Raw genomic sequence first — 14,857 nt, 5'->3', positions numbered from 1 at the left:
AAGCTTAAGTTCTGTCAGAGTTCCGGGTAGTTATCATCACTGCCCTGTTCAGAGATGCTTCACGTGCAAAGGAAGTGGGGAAGGGAGACTACACGTGGAAATATTTCCCCTTTCTGATTATCAACCTAAATGACCAACCTCAATGACTTGAGATATGGTGTTTTTGACCTAAAAAATTCTTCTAAGTTTCTTACTTCCTGTTTTAGGGAGATGGATTTAGAGAAAATCCAGTAGCGTGAATAATATTGATTGAAGGTGTTAATGAAAAATATGTTTAGTTTTCTTTTATCTAGTTTAGTTTGAAAATAGAAAAATAAAATGAAACTCTAATTCAATCTTGAAATAGAAATTATAACTATAATTTTGAAATAAGAAAAGTGTTGCTATTTATACATTCTTGAAATGGAGTAATTTTGTGTGTTGAATGTAAAAAACATTATTGGGCCAGGGATTTACTCACTGGTTCTGCCACCTGCCTCGCAAGCACAAGGACCCAAGTTTGATCCCCCATATTAAAAAAAAGCACTATTGCTAACTCTCCATTTGTCCCATTATTTTTGGTATTAAAATAAGAATCAAAGGTTGTGATATTAACTGTTATATAACAAATGGCAAGTTTAAAGACTAATATTTACATAATTGATGGCTATTTGAATATTATAAATAAATATGCTTAAAATATAACATCTTAACATTCAAATTGATGCCTGAAAATCCTATCAGTCATTCAAGCTAACTAGCCTGTGTTCGTATGACTAGCTCTTCCTCTTGGTATTTTTGCAATTGAAAGACATATTTAATGCACAGCTTCCAGATATGATTTTTAATTAAATAAATTTATTAGCATTTTATTACAGTGACAGGATGACTACAATGATAGTATCTATACTCAATTTTATGCTTTTGCTATTGAATATTGTTTATTAGTAAAGTTGTTCCACTTAGTAAGTCAATATTTGGTTGCTTTTAGTTTTTATACTATACTTATGTCTCTTTTATATGGTTAAGAGTGATACTTTATTGATCCTTAGGGGTTTCAGTATTCACTTTACATTTTACCCTATATTGATGCTGATTTTAACACATAGCTTTTGCTATCACTTGCGTTTTTGTGGGGGGGATGCCAACATTGGATTGCCTTTGAATCTTGTAACACATTCCTGTAAAACTACTGGGCTGTAGCTTTCTACCTCAAGCAAATGGACAAGATTGGATCCTAGGACAGAGAACAGGCCAATAGTTAGCCATGTCCAGAGGACAACACTGAGAAGTAGCCATTAACTAAAGAGGTCTTCATACTAAAAGCAAAGCTTTCCACTGCAATGAATCTGTCAGCCTCAACACAAACAAACAAATAAAGAAAAATGAGGAGATAAGCCAATAAAATGCCTCCCAAAACTCCCAATTGCCCCAGTGCTGATCTATACAGTATAGAAAAGGCAGAAACCAGAAGTTACACATCAGAATTATTCAAAATGCTATCAGGGGAAATAACAAAAGAGATCAATAAGACATTTGGCAGTTTTGCAGAAGATCTACATAGAAAAATATTAGGGCAAATAAACCAGCTAAGCAGTAAGTCTACAGAAGGCTCTATAAAAAGCTAGAAGAGCTAAACAAAGTGAAAAATATGAATGGCCAGCAAAAAATGTGCATCCATAAAAAAAAGTTAGAGTCCAAATAGAAATTAGGAGATTAGAAATTTTATTGAAAGTGTGGGCAGCAGAGTGACTAATGTGAGGGCAGAATGTCAGTACTAGAAGACAGGGGTGTTGTTGATGACCAATTAATGAGAAATTCCTTAAAATCAATAAGAAAATATGAAAACAGATCTAACCCTTCCTAGATGACACAAAAAAGGCCAATTTAAGATAAATTGGAATTAATGAAAAATCAGACGACATCACAAGCAGCATAAAAAACTGTTTACTGAAATAACAGAAAATTTTCCAAATAAGGGAAAAGAATTTAACATACAAATGTGTGAGGCCTTGCAGAACCCCAAATAGTCATGATCAGAAAAGAATCTCTCTCTAACATATCATAGTCAAAATTTCAGAAGTCCAACCCAAGAACAAAATTTTAAAAGTGGTTAGAAAAAATTAGTGAGTCACTTATAAATGAAAACTCAGTAGAATTATAGCAGATGCTTCAACACACACCTTGAAGGCCAGAGTAACTTGGCGTGAAATGGTTTAAGCCTTAAGAGGAAACAATCTCCAGTCCTGGGTGATATATGCAACAAAACTATCTGTTAGCAAAATATTAGCTCTATTTTGGTACTTTTTATAGAACTACCCTATTGCATAGAAAATGTTCTTGTGTATGTTTGGATCTCTGAGTGTTTATCTGAACTATTTCATAAGTCTATAGAAATTATTTAAAACATACTTTTCTTGTAAATATGTCATATCTGAAGTGTCAAAAATTGCTCTGAATACCTTAGTACTAGCTGCATTTTTTTCTTTGTATATAATGTCTTCTTTCAGAGTTGGAATGTGTACCTCTCAATGTGTACTGTTAATTTATTTTATCTTTATATGTTGATCTGGCTTTTTAAAAAACTCAGAGCAGTTTATTATCAAGTCATTACAGTATTCAGCCAGATAGTTTTGCTGGATATATCACCCAGGGTTAGAGATCATATCACAGTGATATATGCGCACCTATGTTTATAGAAGCACAGTTTGTAATAGATAAAACTTTGAAGCAACCTATTTGCCCATCAGTTGGAAACTGGATAAAGAAGATGTGGTTTTTCTATAAAAAGGAATACTACTCAGCCATAAAGAATGAGAAATTAGAGTCATTCATAGGAAAATGGATACATATTGAGGATATACTCCTAAGTGAAATAAATAAATCACAAATGTGTAAATACCAAATACTTTCTCTGGTGTGAGAAACTATAATGGTACATAAGATCCTAACGAGATAATTAACAGTGTGAAATAGGAAGAAAAGGGCTAAAGGTGTAGGGAAAGTAGGAAGGGTAGGGGAAAGGTAATAAGGGAAAAGAAAAAATAGGAGAAAATGAAAAGATGGAAATAAAGAGTTTGTAAATGGGGAGGGGAGGAGGGGCGAAGCAAGGGAAGGGACAAGGGGAAAAAATGAGACCCAAGACCTGTCATGTAAAGGTACAAGATCCCAATGGTGAGTGTAAATGTACTGTATACCTAAAAGGTACCAGTAAACTAAAAAAAAATGAATAAATAAAAAAGGGAAGTGAATGGTGATAAAACAGTTCAAACAATACATAATCACAACATAACTCAAACCATAAAAAAGCTGCTACAGTAAACCACAAACCCCAACTGAATAAAAACAGTACCAAGAGAGGCAGTGTACCCTGCCCAAATTTTGTCCATTGAAAGGAAATTATTTTAGGAAACAAGACTAGAAGGTAACCCCCTACAAGGCTGCCAGAAGCATTGCCCTGGACATTTAGAAGAGTCTGAGGCAGTCCACAATAGGCAAAGTGCTCTGTCATAATGCTGTCCAGATTTTTTTCCCAATAAACTTTGTACATATGAAGTTCTTCATTTCTCTTTTTCTCTACCTTAACTTGATATTTTGCACACACCCTTTTTGCTTCCAAGTGGAAAAGCCATTTTTATGACTACATGTTTATAGTATATACATTTTCATTTTCTGTGTGAGGAGTTGATACATGTATATAGCACAACTTAATTTCTATTTTTACCCCCCTTTCCTTCCCTCCCTAACTCCTCCACCCATTTCTTGATCTCCTTCCTTTTTTTTGTGCATGTTTGCAATACGTAATGTTTACATTCCTCGTGTAGATTCGGTATATTTACAAGATACATTTCATTTCTTTTTTCATGCTGTTTCCCTCCTCTCCCATCTCTTCCTTTTATCTCCTGAAAACCTTCTCCTTTGAGAGAGTTTTTCCTCCCTGCTCTGTTATCTTTTATTTTGCTCTTTATATATACTTTGGGTTTCTCATGTAAGAGAAGCCATACAGTATTTAAGTGTCTCCACTTGATTTATATCACTTAAATTCTCTACAAGTGACTCAAATTTATCTTTCTTTATAGCAGAGTGTAGTACTCCTTTTGTATAAATACCACATTTTATTTATTCATTTATTTGTTAACAGACAAATAGGGTGCTTCCAAGATTTAGCTATTATGAAATGTTGTATGAACATGGGTATGCATGTATCACTATAGTATAATGTTTTCTATTCTTTTGAGAAGGTATCTAAAAGGAGAATGGTTGAGTCAAATGATTTTTATGTAGGTGCTTATTTTCACAATATCCCCATTATTAAATGTATACTCAAATTTGTTTTTTAAAACAGATATATTACATACGTAGAAAAATACCAGAATTTTGTATCTCTAATATAAAATGCTATCTTCTTTAACACATTAAACTATGCTATTGAAAAATTAATTTTATCCCAATAATTAAAGCCAATCATATAGGAGTTTTGAGCACATTAATCTCAAAACATTCCTAAACAAGATGGAAAACAAAACAAAACATAAAACAACGTAGGCAGTGGAATACAGTTTCTTAGCGATGAAAAGTAGAGAACACAATAATTTCATGACTAAGGGAAGTTATGTCTTACATATAAACTGAGGTATTTCACTGATCCAAATGCATGAATAAGAATTATTTCCAAAACTGATAAAATCAGATCTCCCCAAAAGCACTGAACATCGAAAGTTTTAAACCTTTTTAACCAAATATCTCAAATATAGTTGTTTGAATTCTCACCTTTTCTTTTTTCTCACCCAGGACAACCCACCATCCTTAGCAAAGATCTAACCATAGCTTCTATGCAAAATTTACCACTCACCTCAAGATTCAGGGCATCCAAAATGGTTATAATTTCAAAATAGTCCACATTGCAGTAAAAATTTTGCAGCACCACAAACATTGTGAATTTAGGAATCTCAGTCTGGCGAATATTAATGAATAAGAATGTGTAAATATTGAAAATTTAATAGGAAGTCATAGTAGCATTTTTAAAGGACCAAGATATGTTTCATCTTTTAAATTGCTAAATATTTAAACTGTCAAAGTCACTAGGAAAAAAAAGTATCACCCACACATTTTTACCACCCAGATGAGGATACTCAAATCTTCAGAAAGTTGAAACTGAGACAATTAGGTGTTTTTTTCTCTTCAAGAAATTACATTTAGTTTGGCTGCTCCCTAGGTTCTTGGTTTACCAGCTTGTTAAGAGTACATGTAAAAGCCAGGAATGGTGGCGCATTCCTATAATCCCAGCACTCAGGAGGCTGAGGCAGGAGGACTGCTGTGAGTTTGAGACCAGCCTGGGCTACATAGTGAGTTCCAGGTCAGTCTCAACTATGCAGTGAGACCTTGTCTCACAACACTGAAAAAAAAAAAAAAGTATATCTAAGAGGCAATATAATGCATATTATGTTAAAAACCCCTTCAATCTATCACCTTTGGTGAGAAGCCTCATGAAAGGACACTAAAGGGTAGAAGGGGCAGTCGGCCCCTACATGCTTCCAGCTTACACATCGCTGACTGGAAGGCTTGCATCTTCTAAGTCCACTGGCTCAAGATTTTTTTCCTGAGGGCCATTTTGAGGTTTTAGGATAGCTTGTTCAGTCACTTTGGAAGCTGGTTCTCTTCAAGAGACAGTCTGGATCTTGAAGTTCCCTGGCTTGACCTTGGTAAGAGATTTGTAAAATCCTTGCTTCTCCATGGTAAAGCTTGAGACCAGAACAATGCTGCAAGAGGCTGCGGAATGTGAGGTGGCTGCAGCTGTGCCAGCAGAACAGAGGGTGAGAGTGTTTGGATTCTGGAGGGCAGGTGGGATGCTCCTCTGTGTACAAAGGTTCACCAGCCTTTTGCCGTGTAGAAGATGCTGATCTGCCAGGTTCCCGCTGTGCTACAAGGGTGCCAGAGACCACTTTAATCCAGCTGTGCATCTCTTCAGGGCTATCAGCCTGCACATAGAAAGTTAGAGATGTTAGTATTTCAAACAGGCTGTCCCTCATCATTATGTCACTTGCTTACATTCCTGGACTTTATGAACTTCTTTAAGTGGTATTACATGGAGATGTTCCTTTTCTAGCTCAGATTCGAAGAAGCCTATTGTGTTTTCAATAAATTGAAAATGTTTTCTCTTCCAGTTTTTCACTGCTCCTTGTTTTACACAATATCCAGCTTTTACACCTGTACTGACTGGAAGTGGTTTAGAAGTAAACTCAGGAAGATGGCTTTGAGACTATTTTAAATTTTTTTGTCAGTGCTTTCATCACATTCATTTATTTCTTCTGAGTTGAAGTAATCATGGGTGCATCACTGCCCATATCAGTTCTGTAGGACACTCATTTCTTCCCACATTCACCCTGGCAATTTAGGTTATCAGAATTAGGTTATGAGTCTGATGGCTTTAGTGTTGTAATTTCTACAGCTTTGTTCAAGACATTCATCCATTCCACCATGTCTTGCTGATCACTGGCTTGTAAGAAGTATTTCCTCATTCCTGCATTCATAACAAAACAGAGGTCAGCTTTGGGCCTTGCATTGCTAACCTTTGAAATGTAGGTAAGTTTAATAGCTCTAACAAGTGATGGTCTAGAAGGTAGATTCTGTGGCTTATCCATGTACCACACAAAGCTATCTTCTCTGGCACCCAGTATGAAGCTCCACTGAAGAAATTTCCCACTGTTTTAATTTTCTTCAATAACTATAAAAACACAAATGCAATTCTGACAATCCACATAAGTCCTTTCTGGAGTAGACTATGACACACAGACTCAGGCCTGATCACCTGTGCCATGGGCCCTGGCTCCCACAGGCACTCAGCTGCTGGGAATGGTACCCACAACCATTAGATTCCCTTCAATCTTTCATCTTGAAATGTAGAATAAAAGAGACCGTAGTGATGATAAACTTAGGGGATGAAAATAGGTAATGACGGAATGTAAAGTTATTACATAAGTTGACATCCCAGGCCCCCAGTAAGAATGACTTAATGCCTTCTGAGTTTAGCTTAGTCATCTCCGCCCAAGGCACTTACCTTCTTCAGAGCAGCCCTTTGAGGTTGATCTGTTCAACAGCTTGCATCTGGTATATAAGTTGGAAAGAACCTTTTAAATTGCAAAGAACCCTTTCAGGCAATTAGGAAAATCTGCCAGAAGGTCTAACATTCTCAAAATGATAGGTAAAGAAAATGGAGAGTGCTATTTTCTTACTTCCCAAACAGTCCAGAAGCTTGGATGGATATCACCAATGCACAATGCAAACAAAATGCAGAGCTCCCAGCTAGATTTCCCAAAGCAAATCATGTTGTTTTCAGAACAACTATACATGAATCTGAAGGAGGAGGAATAAGAAAGGATATTAAAAATTTGAACCAAGACACATCATGTTAAGGTACAAGATCCCAGTGATAAATGTAACTGTATTGTTTGCTTTAAATGTACCACTAAACTTGATGGAAAAAATTTGATAACTTTTAAAAGTATGAGCAAGTCTTAATTAGTAAATGAGTAAATATTTCAGAGAGAGAGAGAGACACACACACACACACACACAGAGAGAGAGAGAGAGAGAGAGAGAGAGGATAGAGAGAGAGAGACAGAGAGACAGAAATAGGGACAGAGAGACAAAGAGACACAGAGAAAGTTGCCTGAGCAAAGAATTCTAACAGTAAATTCAAGGTTTAAAAAAATATTTATATAAAAAGAAGAAAAAGTAGAAAATTTCTGCAGGTTGTATGATTTTATAGGTGAAGTTGCAAAGTTGAAGTGCTTTAAATACAGAAGGATTTAGCTATGTTTCCATTTGCAATATATTTCCAACTGTTGTTCAAGTTAATTGTCTGTACTCAAACACAGAGCTTATCAAGAGATTCAATTACTGGTTGTCTGAAGAGTCACAAAGCAATTAATGTCCTTAGTTTTCTTACATAAAGATTGCTGAATGGTTATAGGATAATTTCCCACTTTCCTTCTTGGAGTAGTTGATATTTTCTTTTTAAATAGAGGGTCTTTACTTATCCGTGAGTAGAGGATATTACCTAAAATGACCTCAGTTTCACTATGTAAACAAATTTACTGCTTAAAGTGTCTAGTCTTCTCATAGTTTCCAGAAAAATGTTGTGCAGGACAGCTTTTTAAAGCTAATTATAATCTTGAATATATAAATGTGAGAAATTCTCTTTGATTTATTAATTTCTTAATATTTTATTTTTCTTTGATTTATTAATTTCTGTATAACCTGCTATTCTAGATAATATATGATATCATTTAGAATGTAAATATGTCTTTTCAGTTACTCTCCAAAAGGATGAAAGAAAAAAGTTTGCTTAAATGAAAACAGAAACGATGGACAGTTAAAGATTTCACCTAAATTATAAAGCAATTACATGTCCTATTCCAAAACAAAGTGTAATGGGCCATGTTTCCTTTTCTATTGCATTTATAATGGAACCCTATGTGAGAAGAGTCAAAGCAATAGGAATTATTTTCCAGAAACACCAGATGTTGATCCACCTGTCTGATTACTGTTAAGAGCCCTAATCTTGTAGTTAGGTAAATATCTTAATTAAATCACATGTCTTTTCTGCACCGTTAGAACAGCTAGAAAGCTAGAACTCTGTTCAGAAATGTGAGACTTTGTTGGTTCATATGGTGTTTATTCATACACATCAAGAAGACCCACAACATTATTTTTCAAATCCAGATTTGCTGTTCAGTACTGAGGCATCTTGACCTCAATTCTCTCATTCCAGCCAAGTACAATCTGCACTGATTGTGAGTGCAACACTGTGTGAGGCACTTCATATAAGGGAGTACTCAGAAGGTGTTAACCTTTGTGTTTCTTCATCCTTCTGTTATAACATAAAATAACCTTCTTTAAACACTATTATCATCTTACCTATTGGTCAGAGTGCCTAAGTGATTATAAAATGTTATGTATCATATTCATTCAAGAAATCTTAACAGGTTTATGTTTACTCTGAAATGAATAAAGACATAATCTTGTCTTTCAAGGAGTTCAGTCTAATGAGCCAAATTAATTACAACATTTAAAGGTGTTTATCAACTAAGTCACAATAAATCTGTAACGTATTTCAAGTTCATCATCTCCCATTATTTAGACATATGCTGCCATTAGCCAGGCATTCTCTACACTGGATAACCAGCAAAACCACTTGGGAGAATTTTCTTAAAAACACTAATGCCTTGTCCCTACCTGGATCGATTAACTCCAAATCTCTTCTCAGCTTCCTGTTCAGTGTGGTGCCTTCTTCACTCTTCTGTATTTCTTTTTCCTCATTTGGACTTACTAGGTAAGTGCAATGTAGAAAAACTTTAAGTATCTTTTTTTGTTTAAGTATTTTTTTAATTTTCCAAATTAGTGTTCCCCAATTTTGTTTCCAATTAGTGTTTCTAAATTTTTCCCTTGTAAGCTTCTTGGGGAGGGAATCATATGCTCTGTTTTTGAGTACCATTTATGAGTGACATTTACACTTCTCAACAATGACTGTGGTCATTTGACTCATTTCTGGTAAGCTGGCCTCTTCCTCTAACCTATTTTGGTATTAGCAGCTGTGGAATATCAATGTGAATTATTGAACTTTTATTTTGGCTTTCTGACTCCAAATTTTTATCTCTTTCTCAAATTTCTTATTGTTAGTCATGTTTTGGAATGGAAATGAATTATAAAGCTCTGGTACTGAACTATACTCTCCTAAGTATGTTGAATACTGAGATAATATCATATTTATCTTCATGTCCAGGCACATAAAAAGACATGGATTATATAAGGCCCTTAATAAAGATTTTTTGAATTATTCTGTTTACTTGATTTCCTGTCAGGGGTTCCTCTGACTGGGTAAGGTACAATCACAAGAGATACTTAGGGTTAGGGAGCTGAGCTCAGACCAGCAAGTGACACCCAGAGTGTTGTTGGCTGCACATCTCGGGCTCCAATCCCACAACCAGAGGCCAGGATCGGCCTGAACTTCTGTGGAGTTGAAAGTATCAGAATTAGCACATTACCCTAATCCGACTGCAGGATTGTCCGGATCATCCAACATGAATTTGGGCTCTGTATGTCTTTTTTTTGTCTACTAGTGTCAGTAGAGATACACCTTGAATTGGAAACTACCTCAAAATTGTAGACACCCCAAAAGGTTATGTGATATATGTTATATGTGTCACCACATTTAGGGGTGCTCAGATGCCAAATAGTCCAAACAATGTCACACACTAAAAATTAAGGGCTAACCATCATGAACTTCTAAGGTACATTTATAGGCCAATATATATGTTCTCTTAAATAGGATCCTCCTAAAGAATAATAAATAAGAATTAAATAAGAATTTTCTTTATGTCATTTAATATCTTGTGATTAGATAGAGGTGTTTCACTAAAAGACTATTCCATACGAAGATGGACATGTAAGTGTTACAAAGGTAATGTCATGATTGTCTTGCCGATGTGCTATGTATGGCCCTTTATCTTAAGTTTCTCTGTAGTATATAATTGTTGTCTGTTAACATTCTGCAGGGATTCAACTATGAAAACAACCATCATTAGTAAGAAATAACAGCTCTGTAACTGTGCTTTATACTTCAAAAGTGCTTAATGTCCAGACAAAATTATAATAAGTTAAGCTCATTGCTCCTACTGCTACTAATGTCACAGATCTCTTCTAGGTGGTTAACAACTGAAGTTTGGAGACTAAAACTAGAAATGTAACTGAGCTAAGAAGACATCCAATATTTTGACCCTAGCCCCTAAGGTCAACAAAGAATCCAGGATGGGTAACCTTTGCCATGGGATTTTATATCTCCTGATGAGGGAAATTGCTGGAGGACAAAAGTACCATGAGCCAAAGAGGGTCACCAAGAGGGAAAAGTCTCCCACACTTTCACTGAAAGTAACATGGTAAAGCAAGGTTACGACCCATCCTGTTGGCTGACAATGACAGAGGAGCAGAGAGGCTCTATGCATGGCTCCAAAGTAGTGTGTGAAAAGACTTAACTGATTAATAGACAGTAAAAGGTTCATGTTGATTGATGCAGGTCTCACTTTAACTTGGTCTTAGACACTCAGAAGAAAAGAAAAAAAAGGGTGTAAAAACAATGCCATAGTAAATAAAGCTAGATATAAAAGGGTCTCCTTCTGGCAGTTTCCAGCTACACCAGTAAATGATCATGATTATAGATCAATAGGAAAAAAAAAAAAACCCTAGTAACATCTATAAGAGCTCAGCTAGAGTTTTACATTTCTTAGCCAGATTGTTCTTCAAATTGTCTCTTATCTTCTTACAGCTAAAACTAGAGACACCTATAATAAAGAATCAGATTTATAGATAACCATTATCAGTGAAAGAATCTAAAAGTTAACAGGTTACAACCACTCACTATTTCAGTACCTAAGTGTGACTATCTCTCCAACCTGCCCTTCCATTCTAGTGTGCTCATCATTAGATTTTTCATCTCTGATTTCTTAAAAGTTTTGTTTATTCTTGTCTAGAGTCTGCCAAACTCCAAACAGTCATACAAATGGAACCAACCACAAATGTGCTAGACTTCTTTTACTGGAACCCACCAGGTTGACTTTGTAAACAGCTCATAACTGCACTAAACTATAGAATACAACTTCTATGTTGCATTCTGAAGCCCCCTGGACCTTCTTGTTATCCTCTGAGGGGGCTGTTACTAGTTCCTCCTGCTGGAAACCCTTGTTGGCATTATTCCATAACCTGTAATGTTGTTGATCTCTTGTACCAGTGGGATTTTTTTTTTTTGTACTGGGGATTGAACTCAGGACCTTGTGCTGGCAAGGCAGGCATGGTGCAACTGAGCTAAATCCCTTGCCCAGTGGGATTTAAAAAAAATAAATCATAGTCAGTGCTTTGTAATTTTTTTCATGATATCCCCACTGACTCTCCAACTCATGCATATTTTGCTAGTCTTGCCTGAAATCAAAATCTTCAACATCTTTTTCTTCATGTCTTTCCAACATCCATGTATGTATAATTCTCCTCTTTAAAGATCATTTTTTGGTAATAATTTATTTATTTTTTATTCAGCTTTAATTGAGTTTATTGGTACATTTTAGGAATATAGTACAACTACATTCATTGTTGGGATCTTGTACCTCTACATGACAAGTCTTGATTCTCATTTTTTCCCCTTACCTCTGCTCTCCCTTCACCCCCTCCTCCCCTCCCCATCTACAAACACTTTATTTTCATCTTTTCATTCTCTCACATATTTTTCTTTTCCCTTTTTACTCTTCCCCTACCCATCCCACCTTCCCTACACCTTTAGCTCCTTTCTTCCCCTTTCTAAATGTCAGTAATCTTATTAGAATCTTATGCATTGTTGCGGATTATTTACAGCAGGGAAAGTATTCGGTATTTACAGATGTGTGACTTATTTATTTCACTTAGGAGTATATCTTCAATATGTATCCATTTTCCTATGAATGAAACTATTTTCTCATTCTTTGTGGCTGAGTAATATTCCATTTCATAGAAAAACCACAACTTCTTTATCCAGTTTCCAACGGATGGGCAAATAGGCTGTTTCCAGGATTTAGCTATTACAAACTGTGCTGCTATAAACAGGGGTGCACATACTTCTCTGTGATATGATTCTTTTAGTTCTCTTGGAAAGATACCCAGCAGAAGGATGGCTGGGTCAAATGGAACCTCCAGTCCAAACTCTTTGAGGTATCTCCATATTGATTTCCATAGTGGTTGCACCAGTCTGTACTCCCACCAACAATGGAGAAGGGTTCCTTTCTCCCCACAACCCCACCAACATTTGTTATTGTGTGATTTCTTGATAGCAGCCATTCTTTGTGGGGTTAGGTGGAACCTCCAGGTTGTTTTCATCTGCATCTCTCAAATGACCAGTGATGTGGAGCATTTTTTCAAATATTTTCTTGCTGCTTTTACTTCTTTGTCTGAGAAATGTCTGTTCATTTGGGATGCCCATTTTTGAATCGTGTCTTTATATTTTGGGGGGACTGATTGTTTTGAGTTCTTTATATATCCTTGATAATAGTGCTTTGTCTGAGGTACAGCTGGTAAAAATTTTTTCCCACATTGTAGATTGTCTCTTAGTTCTGCTAATGGTTTCTTTTGAAGTACAGAAGCTTTTTAGTAAGATGAGATCCCAGTTGTTGATTCTTTCTGCTAGTTCCCGTGCTACTGAGGATTTGTTCATAAAGTCTTTTCCTATACCAATGTCTTCCAGAGTTCTGCCTAACTTACTTTCCAGCAAGTTTAATGTTTCTGTTTTAATATTTAGATCTTTAATCCATTTGGATTTTAATTTAGTGCATGGCGAAAGATAAGGGTCTAATTTTAATCTGTGACAGGTTGATATCCAGTTTTTCCAACACCATTTATTAAAGAGGCTATCTTTCCTCCACTGAGGATGGTGAGCTCCTTTGTCGAAGATGAGGTAGCTGAGTACATCTGCATTTGTTTTTGTGTCTTCCAGTCTGTTCCATTGATCCTCAGGCCTATTTCTTTGCCAGTACCATGCTGATTTTATCACAGTGGCTTTGTAGTATAGTTTCAAATTGGGAATTGTTACACCTGGTGCCATGTGACTGTTGCCTATAATGGCTTTTGCTATTCTAGGTCTCTTGTGGTTCCAAATGAATTTTTGGATTCTTTTTTCTAGTTCTGTGAAATATAGTGTTGGAATTTCAATTGGCATTGCATTGAATGTATATAGCAGTTTCGGTAGTATGGCCATTTTCACTATGTTGATTCTTCCTACCCAGGAGCAGGGGATATCTTTCCATTTTTTTATATCCTCTTCGATTTCTTTTTTCAGAGTGCTGTAGTTTTCAGTGTAGAGATCTTTTGTTTCTTTTGTTAGATTGATTCCTAGATACTTCATTTTTTTGGATGCTATTGTAAAAGGAATTTTTTCCCTTATTTCTCTTTCTGTCTGTCTGTTATTTGTGTATAGAAAGGCTATTGATTTTTGGGTATTCACCTTGTATCCAGATACTTTACTGAATCTGTCAATTAAGTCTAGAAGTTTTTTGGTGGAGTTTTTTGGATCTTCAATGTAGAGTATCATATCATCAGCAAATAATGATAGTTTAACTTCTTCCTTTCCTATCTTTATTGCTTTAATTTCTTTCTCTTGTCTAATTGCTGTGGCTAATGTTTCCAGAACTATATTGAAGAGAAGTGGCGATAGTGGGCATCCTTGTCTTGTTCCTGATTTTAACATGAAGGTTTTCAGTTTTTGGCCATTCAATATGATGTTGGCTGATGGTTTTTCATAAATAGCCTTTATTAAATTGAGGTATAGACCATCTATTCCAATTTTTTGCAGGGTTTTTATCATGAATGGGTGTTGAATTTTATCAAATGCTTTTTCTGCATCTATTGAGAGGATCATATGGTTTTTGTCCTTGACTTTGTTAATATAATGTATTACATTCACTGACTTTCGTATGTTGAACCACCCTTGCATCTCTGGAATAAATCCGACTTGGTCATGATGGATGATCTTCTTAATAATCCTCTGTATTCTGTTTGCTAGTATCTTATTAAGGATTTTTGCATCTATATTCATTAAGGAGATTGGTCTGTAGTTCTCCTTTTTAGTTGTATCTTTCCCTGGTTTGGGAATCAAAGTGATACTTGCTTCCAGGAATGAATTTGGAAGTATAGTTTCCCTTTCAATTTCATTGAAAAGTTTGAAGAGTAATGGTAGTAGATCTTCTTTAAATGTCTTGTAAAATTCTGCAGGAAATTCTGTGAATTCATCAGGGTAAAGATAAGGGTCTAATTTTAATCTGTGGCAGGTTGACATCCAGTTTTTCCAACACCCTTTATTGAAGAG

At 35.6% G+C, this 14,857-nt stretch overlaps 2 pseudogenes; both read right to left on the bottom strand.

The window, feature by feature from the left end:
- Nucleotides 1-5,616: 5,616 nt before the first annotated feature.
- Nucleotides 5,617-6,734, bottom strand: LOC104868908 (annotated as a pseudogene).
- A 2,369-nt stretch (nucleotides 6,735-9,103) lies between these two features.
- LOC117285299 overlaps nucleotides 9,104-14,857 on the bottom strand; it is a 66,377-nt pseudogene continuing 60,623 nt past the window's right edge.

This window comes from Fukomys damarensis, unplaced genomic scaffold (assembly GCF_012274545.1).
Source record: "Fukomys damarensis isolate Sample0158 unplaced genomic scaffold, DMR_v1.0_HiC HiC_scaffold_1, whole genome shotgun sequence".
Taxonomy (NCBI): domain Eukaryota; kingdom Metazoa; phylum Chordata; class Mammalia; order Rodentia; family Bathyergidae; genus Fukomys; species Fukomys damarensis.
The sequence above is the reverse complement of the archived record's forward strand: the minus strand, read 5'-3'. Positions and strand labels throughout refer to the sequence as shown.